This window comes from Lactuca sativa, chromosome 6, assembly GCF_002870075.4.
Source record: "Lactuca sativa cultivar Salinas chromosome 6, Lsat_Salinas_v11, whole genome shotgun sequence".
Taxonomy (NCBI): domain Eukaryota; kingdom Viridiplantae; phylum Streptophyta; class Magnoliopsida; order Asterales; family Asteraceae; genus Lactuca; species Lactuca sativa.
Window position 1 is genome coordinate 134,701,267 of NC_056628.2, and position 15,546 is coordinate 134,716,812.

The following is a 15,546-nucleotide window of genomic DNA, read 5'->3' on the forward strand; positions in this document are numbered from 1 at the left end:
GGTTAATGGTTAATATTGGTTAATCATAATGGACGAAAATAAAAAAAATTTACTTTGCTATAGAAACTAAAAAACATAAAATACATTGTTATAAAAAGTGAATAATCCAATGTTTATAACCTTATTAATATGATAGAAGAATAAGCGTCCCATTCAATTCCAAATAATTACCCTTTAAATTTTCAATTCCAAATATAATTACATATAATATATTTAATATTATATTATATTAAAAACATTTATTAATATTATTAATTCGTTTTGGTTTTTAGTGATTCAGTTTTGGAAAAAAAATCATAACCAAACCATATGTATTTAGTTAATAAACAATAGAAACCGCACCACCTTTTTTGTAATGGGTCAATTAAAATAGTTTGATTATTTCGATTAATTTAGTTTTGGTTCGGTTTTTCGGTTAACATGATTATCCTTAAAAGAAGGGAGCTGATCCGTATATAACAATTTTTCTCCATACACAACAATTGGTGCTTTAAAATGTTGTATTGTACAACTATATAATACATGAATTGTTGTGTATGACAAAAAACTGTTGTATACGAATCACTTCTCTTAAAAGAAAATGTTTGACTATCGGTTTCATAAGTTTAAATATCATTCTTCTTTTGATCTCATCATACAACTTTATAACTTTAAAGGAAAAAACATCTAGTCCCAAAATGCAAGTTTACAAACATAATATCAACATGCTTTTAAATGTATACACATAAAATAATAAGAGATTTATCACTTATAATCATTTCATGGTTGTCCACATGTCGTTGACAATAATTTTATCCTGTTTGTGTTGAACTTTCGTCAATTATTATAGGTAGTTTAATCGATTTTTTCGTAAGTTTTGGTTTTTCATCTTAATGTTGAACTAATTAGTTGGACTTCAAGTCCCAATTCGATTTATCTTCATGTTGGATCTTAAAAGTAAATATTTATATTTATCTCTTACAACTTTGAATTTCAGTTGTGTCTTGCTTTTTGGTTTTGTCGTTTGGGTTTTGATTACTAATATTTAATGCTTAAAAGTAAATACAATATCTTTTTTAACCCTTAGTTAGTATTTTTTTTGAACAGCTCGAAGATAATTAGATAAAAAAAGGTTAGCAAAAAGCCAACAAAAACCAATTACATAGGAATAGTTAAAGCAGGGTTTAAAAACCACGAAAACCGACTAACACTCACTTTTTTATTCAAACTGACAAACCAATCAACCAAACTATCGGTTAACATATTCCGTCTAACTCCATGACAAGTAGTTAGTATAATATCTAACTAACTATAAGACTCCTATACTACACGGGTTAATTAAAAACAAAGTTAAATATCAATTGTTTTTTTTGAACGTTAGAAACATTAAATAAACAGCTAGCAAAAAAGAACAACATAGTCAAAATTACATGACTGGGTTTTTGACACACGCAGTCTAACTATGATTGGCCTTAGTATTTCTATGGCAAAACCATTTAAAAGCAAAAGTTAAATATGTCTAACTATGATTGGCCTTAGTATTTCTATGGCAAAACCATTTAAAAGCAAAAGTTAAATATCAATTGTAAACATTAAACATTTTTTAAAGTAAATTTTGAAATAAATACAAATGAAATGATAGAATAAGTAATTCAATCTATATGAAATGATGAATAAATAAGTAATTCATATATACTAATAAAAAAATATTGACATATTTTAAATAATTGTGTTGAATAAAAACTATTGAAATAAACTCCCAACATTTTCTTCTCTTATATCTAAATTCCATTTGTAACATTCAATTTTGAGGTACATGATTTCGAGGCTTTCTTTAGCATTTGGATGTAGTCACGACGTGAGCAATGCCTCTTACGTCGTGAGCCAGGGTTGACTTGTTGACCTGCATTCCTTGAGTCTCACGACGCGAGCCCTTGTTTTTCATGATGTGTGAGTGGTTTGACGACCAACACCATTTTTCGGTATTCAATTTTGAGGTAATTTTGGGACCTACTTACTTGAGCTCCGCTGATTGCATGCATCACACCCCTTTTACAAAGTACAACATACAAACACATATACATATAACAAGACATTGATGTGTCAGGTCCATATCAACCCTATATGATAACAAGTAGCTGTGTCGGCTCCGTATCAACCCTTAGGTCCGTATCAACCCATATGAAATCAAGTAGCTGTGTTGGGTCTGTATCAACCCCGAGTCCATAATGACTCCGAGCTTAGATTGGCTCTCTCTCTCTCTCTCTATATATATATATATATATATATATATATATATATATATATATATATATATATATATAATCACATCATTCAATCATATCAACCATAGTCACATAATCATGTCCATCCAAGACATACAAATTAGTGGGCCGACATTGGTGCCTTAAGGTAACTTTCCATAATTAAGGGTCCTGAGTTGTCTGAGTCTGGAGTGAGTTGCTGGAATCGGACCTGGTAGACTCTCACGACATGACCAAGGATTGGTCACGATGTGAGACCGGACATTATGGTTTTTTTCTAATGGAGACTAGACCAGATCTTACAAAAGTATCTTGACTATGATCCTTCCAGTTACTTGACTCATGCTTTTGAATACATAGCCATTAACAAAAGAAATAACAAATATGTAAGACCGAGGTCTCATGAGATACGTGAGTTTTAGACCCTTAACTTCATATTTAATAATAAAGATAATAATAACTCATGGAATAGGTAATAATATGCAATAAGATATCAACTATAATGTTATCTTATGTAACACATATGATCTAACAAGTAAAATCTTAAAACATATGAGGAATCGATACCCTTAGAAAGCACTAAGATAACTTCATTACAAACCACATAAGAAAAACATTCTAAGGCCTTCATGTAGTCGTGTACCTCATTCTTGTGATTAACCTAACCATTGCTCGTTACAGAGCTGTATATACATATATGAATGCATTCATGACTTGATATTTGATACTTACCGTCAGAGTATAGCCCATTATCTAACACATAAAAGGAAATCTAAGCCTCTCATATATATATATATATATATATATACATATATATATATATATACATATATATATATATATATATATATATATATATATATATATATAGATTTCTATAAAGCTTCATAAATAATCATTCAACTAACATCACATTGAATATAGCTACACATACCACCTTACAAAACATATGTAACAAATATTGCTATGTACTCATAAAAAAGGCATCATGCACTCACCTAATTGGTTGATGAAGACTAACCACTTCCTTTTATTGTCCCTTGTTCTTCATGGGAGGGGCACTTTTGTTACCTATTTCAAATTGCACATATAAAACTTCATTACTATCTTTATTCTGTTAAGGATTTCATCTATACTTTACGATTTAGGCAACCTACTTTTGTAATCGCCTAAATATCTTCCAAATATGTGTTAGCAACCAATTAAACTTTATTTCCGAGTTCTTGTCTATTTACCTTAACCAAAATAAGTTTTAAACTTTAATTTTCATATTTGGCAATTTTTTCCCGAAATTAGAGTCTTAGGGTTCTTCAAGCTTCAACCCATCAATCTCAGCAGGTTGTGCCAAATTAAGTTTGACAACATGATTAAGTACTTCTAATTGTACTCATACTAACTTATTTACATGCCAGTATTAAAATTTTTGGATTTCCTTTGAATCCTAGAAAAATCATTACAAGGATTAAGGACATATCAAATGGAATTCCTTGTAAGTGAAGCCTCGAGCTTTAATTTTTCAAGGTTTTTTGGTCTGTTTGAAACTCTAGGAAGGGTCTGGAATCGTCTCTAGAATGACTGGGAAGGGAAAATAGGCGTATTTGATCGAAATAACAAGTTATAAACCTGTTCTAAAGTCGACAAGGTTGCGTTACGAAGGCCTTGGGCTGCGTCATGTTTTCTTAAACGGTGAACCAATTGTTTATTGGACTTTACTCATCATGCTGTGAAAACCAACATTTTACGTCGCAAATCCTGCATCTCAGCAGATTACAGAGTTGAATCTGCTATTCCATTCCAATCACCTTGAATTCTAACTCTCTTAACTTCCATATTTTCAACCCGATTTCTGCAGTCTTTATATGCATTCAAAGTTAACAACACACCGCACACTCCTATTCCATCATTTTTAGCTAACCGCACAAAGTGCATAATTCATTAAGACATAAAAAGATACCAATTTTTTTCCCATTTTACAATTCTAATAAATGTTTAAGATTTAGCACAAGATACCAAATCAACTTTATTAACAACTATAATCATTGTAATTATATTTTACGTGTTAAAAAATAATTGTGAAACCTTTGGCGAAGTTTTCAAATATAAAGTTGATATAAAAACCAGTAATACCATCCAAGAGCCTTATTGATAGTAAATGATGAATTAAATCTTACTATATATGGTTACTTTCTAATCGGTAGAAATTATCCTCCTTTATAGTTTTAGGATTATTCCTTAATAACTATCACTTGTATATTGAATACAAACACAAACTAATAAGTAGATAAAATGCTTTATAAGATTTATTATGTAAAAACTCCATCCTTATCTTACTTAATGTTTTGTGGATTTGAAGGCTATGTTAGGCGAAAGCTTCTAAACCCGAAATCTACAAATACATATTTGTAGAATACTCTAAAAGGTTGCTTATATTATTTATACAAACCCACCAAGAATAAGTTCTCTTATTCCTATGAAAGCCGAGTTAACAGAATGCAAGCTTCTAATGATAAAGTAAGTAGGAGAAACATGGAACTTGAAGCAGCTCAAGAACTATAGCTTGATATAACAACATTTGTCATTGGTTTCAACAAGAAATTGTTGAACATAAATAATAGCTATACAAAAACACAAATTGTTTGCATATATATGGTAGAAATTATCTATAACAAGTGAAATATGGAACCACTCATTGATCAGTTATCCTTGATGGTTTTTGGCAAATCCATCAACTACCATAATGCTATATTAGATCTTGAACATGATAAACGAGTTAGATTCATGAACAATGAGATGTAATCCATGTATAATAATCAAGTATGAGCCTGATTAATCATCCTCACTATAGCAAGTGTAACACCCTGTAACACCCAAAATTAGAAAGACCAAGAAAGGAAAGAAAACCCTAAGTCAAGGGGGTCAACTCATCGAGTCCAATGAGGAACTCGACGATTCCGAGCGGGATCCAGGTCGAGGAGTAAGTGACTGACTCGGCGAGTCGGAGAATGGACTCGGCGAGTCCGGTCTGAAGAGGGAAACCCTAAATTTGGGACTTTGTGCACTATTTAAGCACCTCATTCTCTTCCTTAGGGTTCCTTTACAGCTCCCCTCATCTAGAACATCGAACCCTAGCCACCATATCCGTTTTTGAGCAAAGATCTAGACTTGGTGTTGTGATTTGAAGATTGGAAGAGAAGGAAGTTCATAGTGGTGCAAGAGGAAGCCTTGGATCCAGAGTTGGTGTGGCTTTTCAGAGCATTTGAAGGTAAGAAGTCATTACCTTCACTCCTTTGCTCATAGTTTCCTTTTTTTTTCATGAGATTTGGGGCTTTTATGCCATGTTCTAGAGCCATTTGGAGTTAGAAGTCCAGATCTGAAGTTGCTACTTCATATCTAAGTGTATTCTGGCCTAGAGAGTCATAAAGTATCAGTCTTGGGGGTGTAGGTGAAGCATGGTTGTCTTAACCCCGAGTATGGAGTGTTTTAGGCCTAGATCTCCTTATCTACACGTAAAGTTTGCAACTTTACGTGAGGAATAGGCCTTGGAAGAGTGGATCTACAGTTTGGAGTCCCTGCATGACTCAAAAAGCTTCTAAATGTATGAAGGACTGAATAGACTCGGCGAGTCCTTCGAGTGGACTCGACGAGTAGTATGAAGATTAGGAGGAACTCGACGAGTTGGATGAACAACTCGGCGAGTCTGTTGAAGTTTGCCTTGGACTCGGCGAGTCAGGTCGCGAAACCCCGAACCCTTCGAGTTAAGACTCGAATCAGTGAGTCGGGTGTAGACTCAGTGATTTGGTCAGGGCAGGACTCGGAAATCGGTGGACTCGGCGAGTCATGGGCTGACTCGGCGAGTCGATTCGCGAATGGAAGGACTCTAAGCATATGAACTCGGTGAGTCAATAGGCAGACTCGACGAGTAGGGTTAACCTGGAAGGTTGACTTTGACCAGGACTTTGAATTTGACTAGAGTTGACTTAGTTGACTTTCGAAGGACAGTTAGACTAAGTGTTGCATTGATATTGGTAGCTCGGGGAGCTAGTGGAGCAGGAGTTCAGAGAGTTGTCAGGCAGCAGCTAGAGGGGTTATCAGCAAGTTCAGCAAGTACAGGTGAGTTTCCCTTTGTGTGAATGGGTCTACGGCCACAATGCCGACCCATGTAGTTATGAGTAGGAAGACCTGGGGGTTAGCCCTAGGCACAATATGCTAGTATGATATTCAGGACGAGGTCCAGTGTAGCGGGCGGGAGCCCAAGGAATGGCTTGCATGATAGTTATACTTGTTGTCTGTGTGATACATGTATGTGCCTGGTAGGAAGGTGAGTATGGGCGAGGTCCCGTATCTCACCAGCAGCAGAGTATGGACGGTGTTCCATATCTCATTAGCAGCAGAGTAGGGGCGAGGCCCAGGTTAGGGAAAGAGTGAGTGTGGTCCGAGTCCGTATCTCACTATCAGTAGGAGTGTGGATGGGGTTCCATGACTCATCAGTTGCAGGACATGGGCGAGGCCCAAGATAGGCGAGGCCCAAGATAGGCGAGGCCTTTAGAACATGATTCGGTAGTGTATGTTTAGTTTATGTGTTGTGATATGTTTATGTGTTAGTATATGTTGGCGGGCAAGGCCCAGTGGCAAGCGAGGCCTAAGTAAAACAGATCTGCATCCGAGCGGTGCTCGAAGCCAGGCGGGGCCTGGAGCGACGGGGCCGTTGTAGCGGGCGAGGCCCGAGGTAGGGGGCGAGGCCCAGAATAGTGGGCGTGGCCCAGTATGTGCAGTATGTGGTTATGCATGGTATGTGGTAGGTTAGGGAACTCACTAAGGTTCGTGCTTACGGTTTTCAGTTTTGGTTTCAGGTACTTCCGGCAGCGGAGGAAAGAGCTCGGGGTGATCGCATGACACACACCATAGATTAGACATCCTGGGATGTTTTACTCTGATAATGAACATATGTTTTGGAAATTAATACTCTGATTATGTTATGGATTGATAATTATGTTTTAAGTAATGTTTTATAAAAGAAATTTTTAGTCTTGAATTTTGGGACGTTACACACCCGTTTCCCAAAGAAGGTTTGCCAAGACTTAAGGAATCAAAATAAGGTTTATGGAGCAAATCCTCAGCCACGACACGAGGAATGGATACCCACGACGTGGCATGAAATTTGATAAAACATGTGTTTTAGAAGGCCGCCACGACATGACAATGGATGGCCACGACATGGCAGCTATAGCAGCCTAAGCCCATGTATTTTTGGCGTTTCTCCCATATTTAAGCACCTTAACTCCCATTCTATGTCATCTCCTTCAGCCTCCATCTTCCTATTCCAAAACACTAGCCTCCTTTCCTTAATTTCGAGCTTGGTGGCTCTATCTTGAGGTTGTTTTCTTTATTTGGTGAAACTTGGAGAAGAAGGTAGTTCATTTTGGTGCAAGAAAGCAAGGAGCAAGTGTGGATCCAAGATCTTCTTCACATTTCTAAGTTGTTGGAGGTATAAAGTTCATACCTTGGACATTTTTCTTCCTGTTTCAAGTATGAGCCCATTTTTGGATGTTTGGTTCCCATTCTTGGGTGATCTTGGAGTTTGAGGAACACCAGAGCTTGATGTGGTGCTCATTTGGTCATGAACTTCTGAGCTAGTGAAAAAAGGTCTTAACTTGAGTGTTCTTAGCACCATGTTTGAGTTTTGATCATATTAAGAACTTAATGGACTTAGGGTTTAAGATATTGTCTTATGGTGACGTCCTAATGGATAAAGTTGGAAACTTTATCTATTAAGTAAGTGTGGAGAAGTAGATATGGAAGTATGAGCTTAGATCTGAAAGGATTAAGCTCTTAATGAGAAAAATGGTAATTTTCCAGTGGCCCGATGTGGCAAAGGTAGCCATGGCATGGAGAAGACAAAAATTGCGACTATCCCGCCTAGGATGACCACGACGTGGCCAATGAGGGCCACAATGTGGCATTGAATTTGACAAAGTTTGACCATTAAATTGTTGAACAAGTTTGACTTTGGGTTAAACTTGAGGGTCTTAGGCTATTGATTAAGATTCTACTTGGTTTTGGTATTAGTGGATATGCGGGAGCAAGCAGTACAGAAAAAGGAGCGTGTCGCAATGTTTCTGGGTTCTTCGATTCAGATGAGTTTTTCCTCACTGTACCCGTGGGTTGAAGGCACCAATGCCTACCCGCTAGTTTTGGTTATCATTTAGTAGAGGGATGCCTTAGGGACTGCATTTATTCATTTAGGATAGCCTGAGAACGTTTGATCTAGGCTTTATTGTATGTTCCTTGTTTGGTTGTGGCTCTAAAGTATGATCATCTGTTCGGGTGGCTATCTCATCTCTTATTACTTATGGTTACGCATCCCTTGGATTATTGGTTATGTATCCTTGTGTATAGGATGTTGCTGAGCATTAGTGATATGCTAGATTTATTTATATATCCTTGTATGATAGGATGCAACAATAGTAATATCTTGGTTAGATTACTAGTAGGTTGGTTATTGTCTAGTGGAGTGCCATAATGGTTGTATGTAGTCATGTAGGATAGTCTGAGAGCTTTTGATCCATGCTTTCTTGCCTGTTCCTTATTTGGTTGTGGCTCTAGAGTAGGATTATCTGTTCGGGTGACTATCTCACCTCTGGTTACTTATGGTTACACATTTCATAGAGGTTAGCTGGTAATGACGCAATGTGCTATGAGAGGACTAGTAGGCGGTAGTGAGTTGTATGATTGATAATTTCATGTATTCTTTGCCTACTTGATCCTTGATTATTTATTTGTTGACATATGGTAGTGGGATAGGTTGAGGCGGTCCTGCTGTGTGCTGTAGGTCACAATACCTGATGCGGGCCGACTGTAAGACGTAGCCATGGAGGCTCGAGAAGAGCGGTCGGGTTGAGGCAAAAGGCCAACAAACCCTAGGTGTTCCAATCCAATGACTGATTAGACCTGTTGCATGTTGGAATTCCAGTCCGATGTCTGATTAGGCCATGTTATTCCAATCCGATGATTCTGGGCCCGTTATGCATGGTAGTACGTTTGTTGTATGAGGTATTTTGGGGGAAACTCACTAAGATTTGTGCTTACCCAATTGTTCATGTTTTCAGGTACCATCGATGATCGTGGGAAAACAAAGGCAGGACTGTACACACTCATCTTCAACATTGAGGATTCCGCGTTTTTTATATTACTCTGATTTCCGATAAATGTATTTTGGAATAAACTATTTTTCTTAATAATGGATTTATAATTAGGAAGTTTTATCATATTTATATTGAAATTTTTGGTTGTGAAAATGGGACATTACAAGTTGGTAGCATAGCGTTAGTTTGAGCGAATTGGCAGGAAACTTGTGTGAATACAGACTCAAAATAGGACCCGAGAATTTTCACAAAGAATTTTTGAAAAATAATTTATAAGAAAAGGGTTGGGTTAGGGAGATGTACTCAGTATTTTTTCATCTTCTTGTTTGATTGCTGGCTTCAAATCGGGAACGTTGGCGTTGACTTAACTTTGGTTTTACAGGAAGATGCGGTGTGTACAGTCAGCTAGATCCCGAATAGGAGAGTGGTTCCCAAAATACCCATACTTTTTATTTGTGTCGAATTTGAATTTGTTGATATGTGAATTTTTAGAAAAACATGCTAGTGAATAAGCTAAGGTTCTTTTAGGAACTGTTAGATAGTAATCCCTGATTTCTGTGATGCCTTATGGTATAGGGAGTTGCTTGTTATATGCTACTTGATAGTGTGATTGCTATGTGTATGTTGTATAATTTTATATGGTCGGGATTATATAGCCTTATAATGATTGACTTAGCCTTATTTCATATTCCTTGTTTGGTTGTGGACTTAGGGTAGAGTCAATTATTTGACAGTCTATCTGACATCGTATTATGTACAACAAGCATGCACAAAAGCAACCAGTGGTGCAGGAGAAAGGATAATCCTAGGAAGAGTGCTTAGGAAGTTAGTTGTAACTCATAGGGGAAGTAGGTTTTAGCACACATATGAGTAGTCTAGTGCAGTGACTTAGGACCTTGGGATAAATTCTGAATTGACATCAGATAGGTATGGAAGGTAGTATGCGCCCGAACCACTGAAAGCACATGATCCATATGAGATTCAGGAGGAACCTTGAGGCTACTAAGGAACTAATAAGATGGTAGCCTTGTGTGTTGAGCACTGTGTTTTGATGTATGATCTTCCCATGATATATTTTCAGTATGACAACTATTGGACGTTCGGGATCAGGTGTTGGTGGCACTGTGAGAGTAGGTCTGGAGGAGAAGGAGAATTGTAGGATCATTGCCACAAGAATGGCCTTGGCGATCAGGAAGGCGATTATGGAGTTGTTTAGGTTGGTCAAGACTACACTGATCGAGGAGTTTGACCGAAACTATACCGCTGTCACGCAGGTAGCTGCTGCCGCAACAGCAACTGTTGGATTAATGTCTAAGTCCATAACTATAATTGGTAAGACTTGACCCGACCCGGCATGGTCCATTTGGGTTGCATGGCATCATGCACTTGGATAGACTAAATGAGAGAAATAAGACACTTATGGTTATTAATATATTATAAGTTCTAGTATATTAATAATAAGAATAATGAGATTATTTAATTAGTATTGATCAAGAATTAATCTAGGATTAATTAAGTGATCAAAAGAAGACTAATTAAATATATGGGTTGATTGTGTAAATCATCCATACTTGTATAGTGGGCTAATGCTCCATGGATAATCAAGTTGGGCTAAAACCCATAAGATGGTTCATGGATGCTCCATGGTGTATTTGAACCCATGGATCCAAGGAAATGGAAAGCCATGACAATTAAGAGTTTACCCTAATTGTAACACTATATAAAGATCACATTCTTGGGAAAAATCGGCCACTAGAGAGAGTGAGAAAGGGCTAGCTGATTTTCATGAAGTGTAGTTTTCTCTCAAGTCATTCTATGTGTATTTGGTGTTGTGTGAACCATTTGAGGTGTCACACTTGGGGCACTAGGCACTCAAGCTTCATGAAGACTTTCTACACCAAAGAGGTATGTATTCTATCTTGCTATAGTTATTGTTTTGTATGCTAGATTAGGATAATACCTTGGAAGTTCTTATTTGCATGTATAATAGAGAAAACATAGATCCAAGGTATTTAGGGTTGCATGTACACTTAAGAGTGTTAGAATGCTCAAAACCCAACAGTGGTATCAGAGCATAGGCTTGCTTTCTCTTATACTTGTAATTAAAAGTTGGAAAAAGTCGAAAACTTGCTGTCTGACGAATGGACTCGGCGAGTCCATGGGGGGGACTCGACGAGTTCATGTGTATCTTCAACCTACTCGGCGAGTAGGTTCATGCAACTCGGCGAGTAGGGTCGACAGAGTGCAGATTTTCGACTTTAGTTGCTGGAAATGGATTGGAAACATTACCCTAAACTGTTTTGGTACTTGAAAACTTGTTTTAGCTGGTGTAATGTTTTTGCTAATTCATTTACAACAACTAGTTATCAAAATTACAAAGTTGATTTTGATTCTTGAAAGTGTTCATATTCATGTTCTTGTTCATATGAAGTTTAGATGATCATAGGAATTATTTGTAACCTATATGGTAGTTTAATTCTTGATCATAATGTGTTTTAATGGAGTCCATAACTTGTCCTCAAGTTATGGAAAACCAAAAGTCTCTTGGATTGAAAAAAAAACCATTAAAAGAACACAAGAGTTAGAAAAATGAAAAGTCCTCATTTTATTACTCTATTAAACTCATAAGTTACAAGAAATGAAAAGTTTTGAATAGTTTAAAAACTTGCCCTCAAGTTTTGGAATTAGTAAAGTTTTCACTTATGAATACTTTAACTCCAAGTTAGCCCTTAGAATTTTAAAAAGTTAAAATTCAACCCTTATACTTTATAATATTATAAGTTAATAATATATATATGTATAAGAGTAAAGTCAGTCTTACCGCTAGTACGCCTCATTCACGAAGCCGGTCTATAAGGTGGGTATAAGGTTGTTGCCTATAAAATGGCAACTTAATGGGTGTCCACTCTCACCCACCGCTTGCTTGACTGGTGGAAGGTCGTTAGCCGAACGGGTTTGACAGGACTAGAATTCTCCCTTCATTAAAAGTATTAATGAAAAATACTAAGTAACTAAACTCTTAATAATACCCAATCTTAGTTACTTAGGAAAAATGTGAATAAGGTGCTAATCCATGAAATTACACTTTACACTTTGTCTAAGTCGTTAGTGGAGCGTGTGTGGTTAACCGGCACACTAACTTGGACTTAACAAGGTAGGTAAAGGGTGACTTAATATTTATCATAGTATCGATGGAGCGTGTGTGGTTAACCGGCACATCGATTGAGGGGTAATTTATTAAGGGTACCAAGTGATTTGCATGGTTACTTCACACCTCGTTTTGTGATCCTCAGCATCCCAGTTACAAAACTTGGAGGGCACACTCGAGATTGAAACATGCCTTTGAAAAGTTCAATGAATCTCAAAGATCTAGGAGTTTCAAAACCAATTAAAACCTAATAATACATTTCGTTTATCTTGGTGGAAATTGGTGAATCGTCATTCACCTACCTTCAAATATTTTATAGCTTGGATTACGGCATACCTCTTCTAAGTTATAAAATAGTTTGTTGGGTCCTAGCCTTAATATTTCATATTGGGTGTCATATTAAGGACTTTAAATCAACTATCTTGAATATCTCCCAAAAGTTGTCTGGTTTAGGCACCTATGATCTTCCCAAATCTTTTGAAACAAGGTTTCCTAATGAAGATGATGCCCCATGGATATCATACTTCTTTCTCCTCCTCCAACTATTCTCCCTAACCCACAAGTTCTTGAAAAGTTTAAGGTCACTCAAGCCGTATTGGCAAGGCAAGGTCTAGGTGTGATCACATCTTGGAGATGTAGTCACATATTGACAAGCCGGGAGAGTTGGGTGTCAAAGTCTTGAGAAAGTTGGTGGTTCAATCACTTTCTAAGTCATATAGTGAGTTCCTTTGGGACACCTATGAAACAGACTATGACAAGACCCTTAATGATCTTATCTATTTGTTAAGATCAACTTCCTTAAAACATGATGGACATTGACAATAGTGACACAGGAAATCCAGAATAGCTCTCTCTTCCCAATGGAAAGGGATCGGCCATAGTCAACTCGGTTGACCAAATGGTAAAGAGAAAAGCTAAGTCTGTGATAGTCTCGTGTACCATTATCAAAGGGTCCATATGTTTATATTGCCAAAGGAAGGGGCATTGGTCACGAAGCTGCCAAATTTACCTAAGGATGTTAAAGTCAATAAGTTTGACTTTACTTCAGGTAAAGTCCACTATCTAACTCTGTTAAGTTTCTATTCTGAGATTCTTGATACATGATGTGACTGGGTCACATGGTGATGTTTTAAGAATCAAAGAAAAAGTGAAGAAACTTAAAGAAAGAATATGCTGAATCTGATCGCGGAGATGGATTTCTATCGCATAGCTTGAAAAATCGGATTCTTGAGCTACTTCTTAGGAGTTATGATATTTTTGCTTAGGAATAGATAACAACAAGTTTTCATATGGATTGTAAGGATTAGTTTTTCCGTAAAGTTTTAAAATAATCGAAAATTTTTTATTTTATTTATTTTAAAATATCCTTACAATGGCATTTGAGGAAAATTGTTGCTTATATGATTCCATTAAGAGCAAGAGTGGAAATATGAAATTGATTCTTTCATTTGTGGTAATGTCTAGATTTACCAAATAAGGAAAGATTCTCATCACCCAAGTTTCAATTGGACCGGAACTTGGAATCATGCAAGTTGTATAGCATGATGAATGAGAACTTTCAAGTATTGGAAAATTAAGACTAATTACTCGGTCACATGGATGTGTGAGTCAAGTAAAGGACTAAGGGATCGAGTACACATTCTTGTGCACTGATTAAGTCCACCACAAAAGATTGATAAGACTATTTGTCATAGTTTACTAAAGCTCAGTAAATATGATTATACTTACAAGCTTAAGTGTAACTCTGAGACATTGGAAAAGGTCCCAATGTATGGCAGAGCGAATAAGAAGAATCAACTTAGGCAGAAGGATAAAAGTTTCTCAAATCTGAAAAGATGGGAGAGTACTTTAGTATCAGTTTTGTGATCATCTTAATGATTAAGAAACCATAGCATAATTAGTTCTCTAAGGAAATCTTAGTGCATTCTTATGACTAAGAAGAGGGATCTTGAATTGTTGAAATGGTTAAATCAAGAAGATGAGTCATACTTTGTTCCAATACAAGTCTTAGAGTCATACTCCAAGATTGTAACTTGAGTGACATGTCTTAAAGAAGGTTTAAAACACTTGTCAAATGTGAGAGTAAAAGTTTTCTACTCTTTTACATTTGAAATTGGTAAGTTGTGATGTTTTGGATAAAACAAAGACCAACTTAGGCCAATTGTGTGAAGTGTTTGTCTTGATTAGAATCCACACTATCTCTTGGATATGTGACAAGGGAGTCTTATAGGTCAAGAGGACAGTGGGAGTCTTAAAGGTCTTGAAAGTCTCAAGAACTAATCAAGAATAAAACCTAAAGTTCTTCTCTAGCACACAATTTGAGGTTTATAATCTATTGTGTTGACATATACTGTGCCCATTCCAGTTGAAGTTGGCTTTGCATATGAGTTCTTAGAGTTCTCAATGTGTTGCATAACAACTTGGAAGCAATGGCAGGCCCTTGAGCTGCCAAGTGGCAAGAAGTTAAGATTGAGTTCAATCCATATGGTTTTGGAGTTGTCATTATCTTTGTCTTATGATTATGGTTTTGAAGAATTCATATGGGTAGGAACTCATACACCATTAAATCTAAGTGTCATAAGGTTTCTCTCCGATTCATGAAAATGATGGTGAGGAAACACTTTCACTAAGTAGATTTTATCTAGATAGCAATTGTGACATTTGCATTCTCAAAGTCGTTAGTGGAGCGCGTGTGGTTAACCGGCACACTAATATGGACTTGTGAGAAGTGGCAAAAAGGTCTAACCATTATGATTACGGCATACCTCTTCATAACTGTTTAGACACACAAGTGTGCTATCTAAGAGAAGGTGTATGATTTTGATAAAGTCTTATCAAAACAATCTAGTATCAGAAATCTGAACTTTGGTAAGAAAGTCAATGGAGTATTGATTTCTAGAAGTCCAGGTGATTTCTGAGAACATGTCAAAGCTAGTGGGAGCATAAGTGTTATGCTAATGATCATCATGTTAGTGGGAGCATGATAATTATGATAAGTATTTCAAGTTACCAA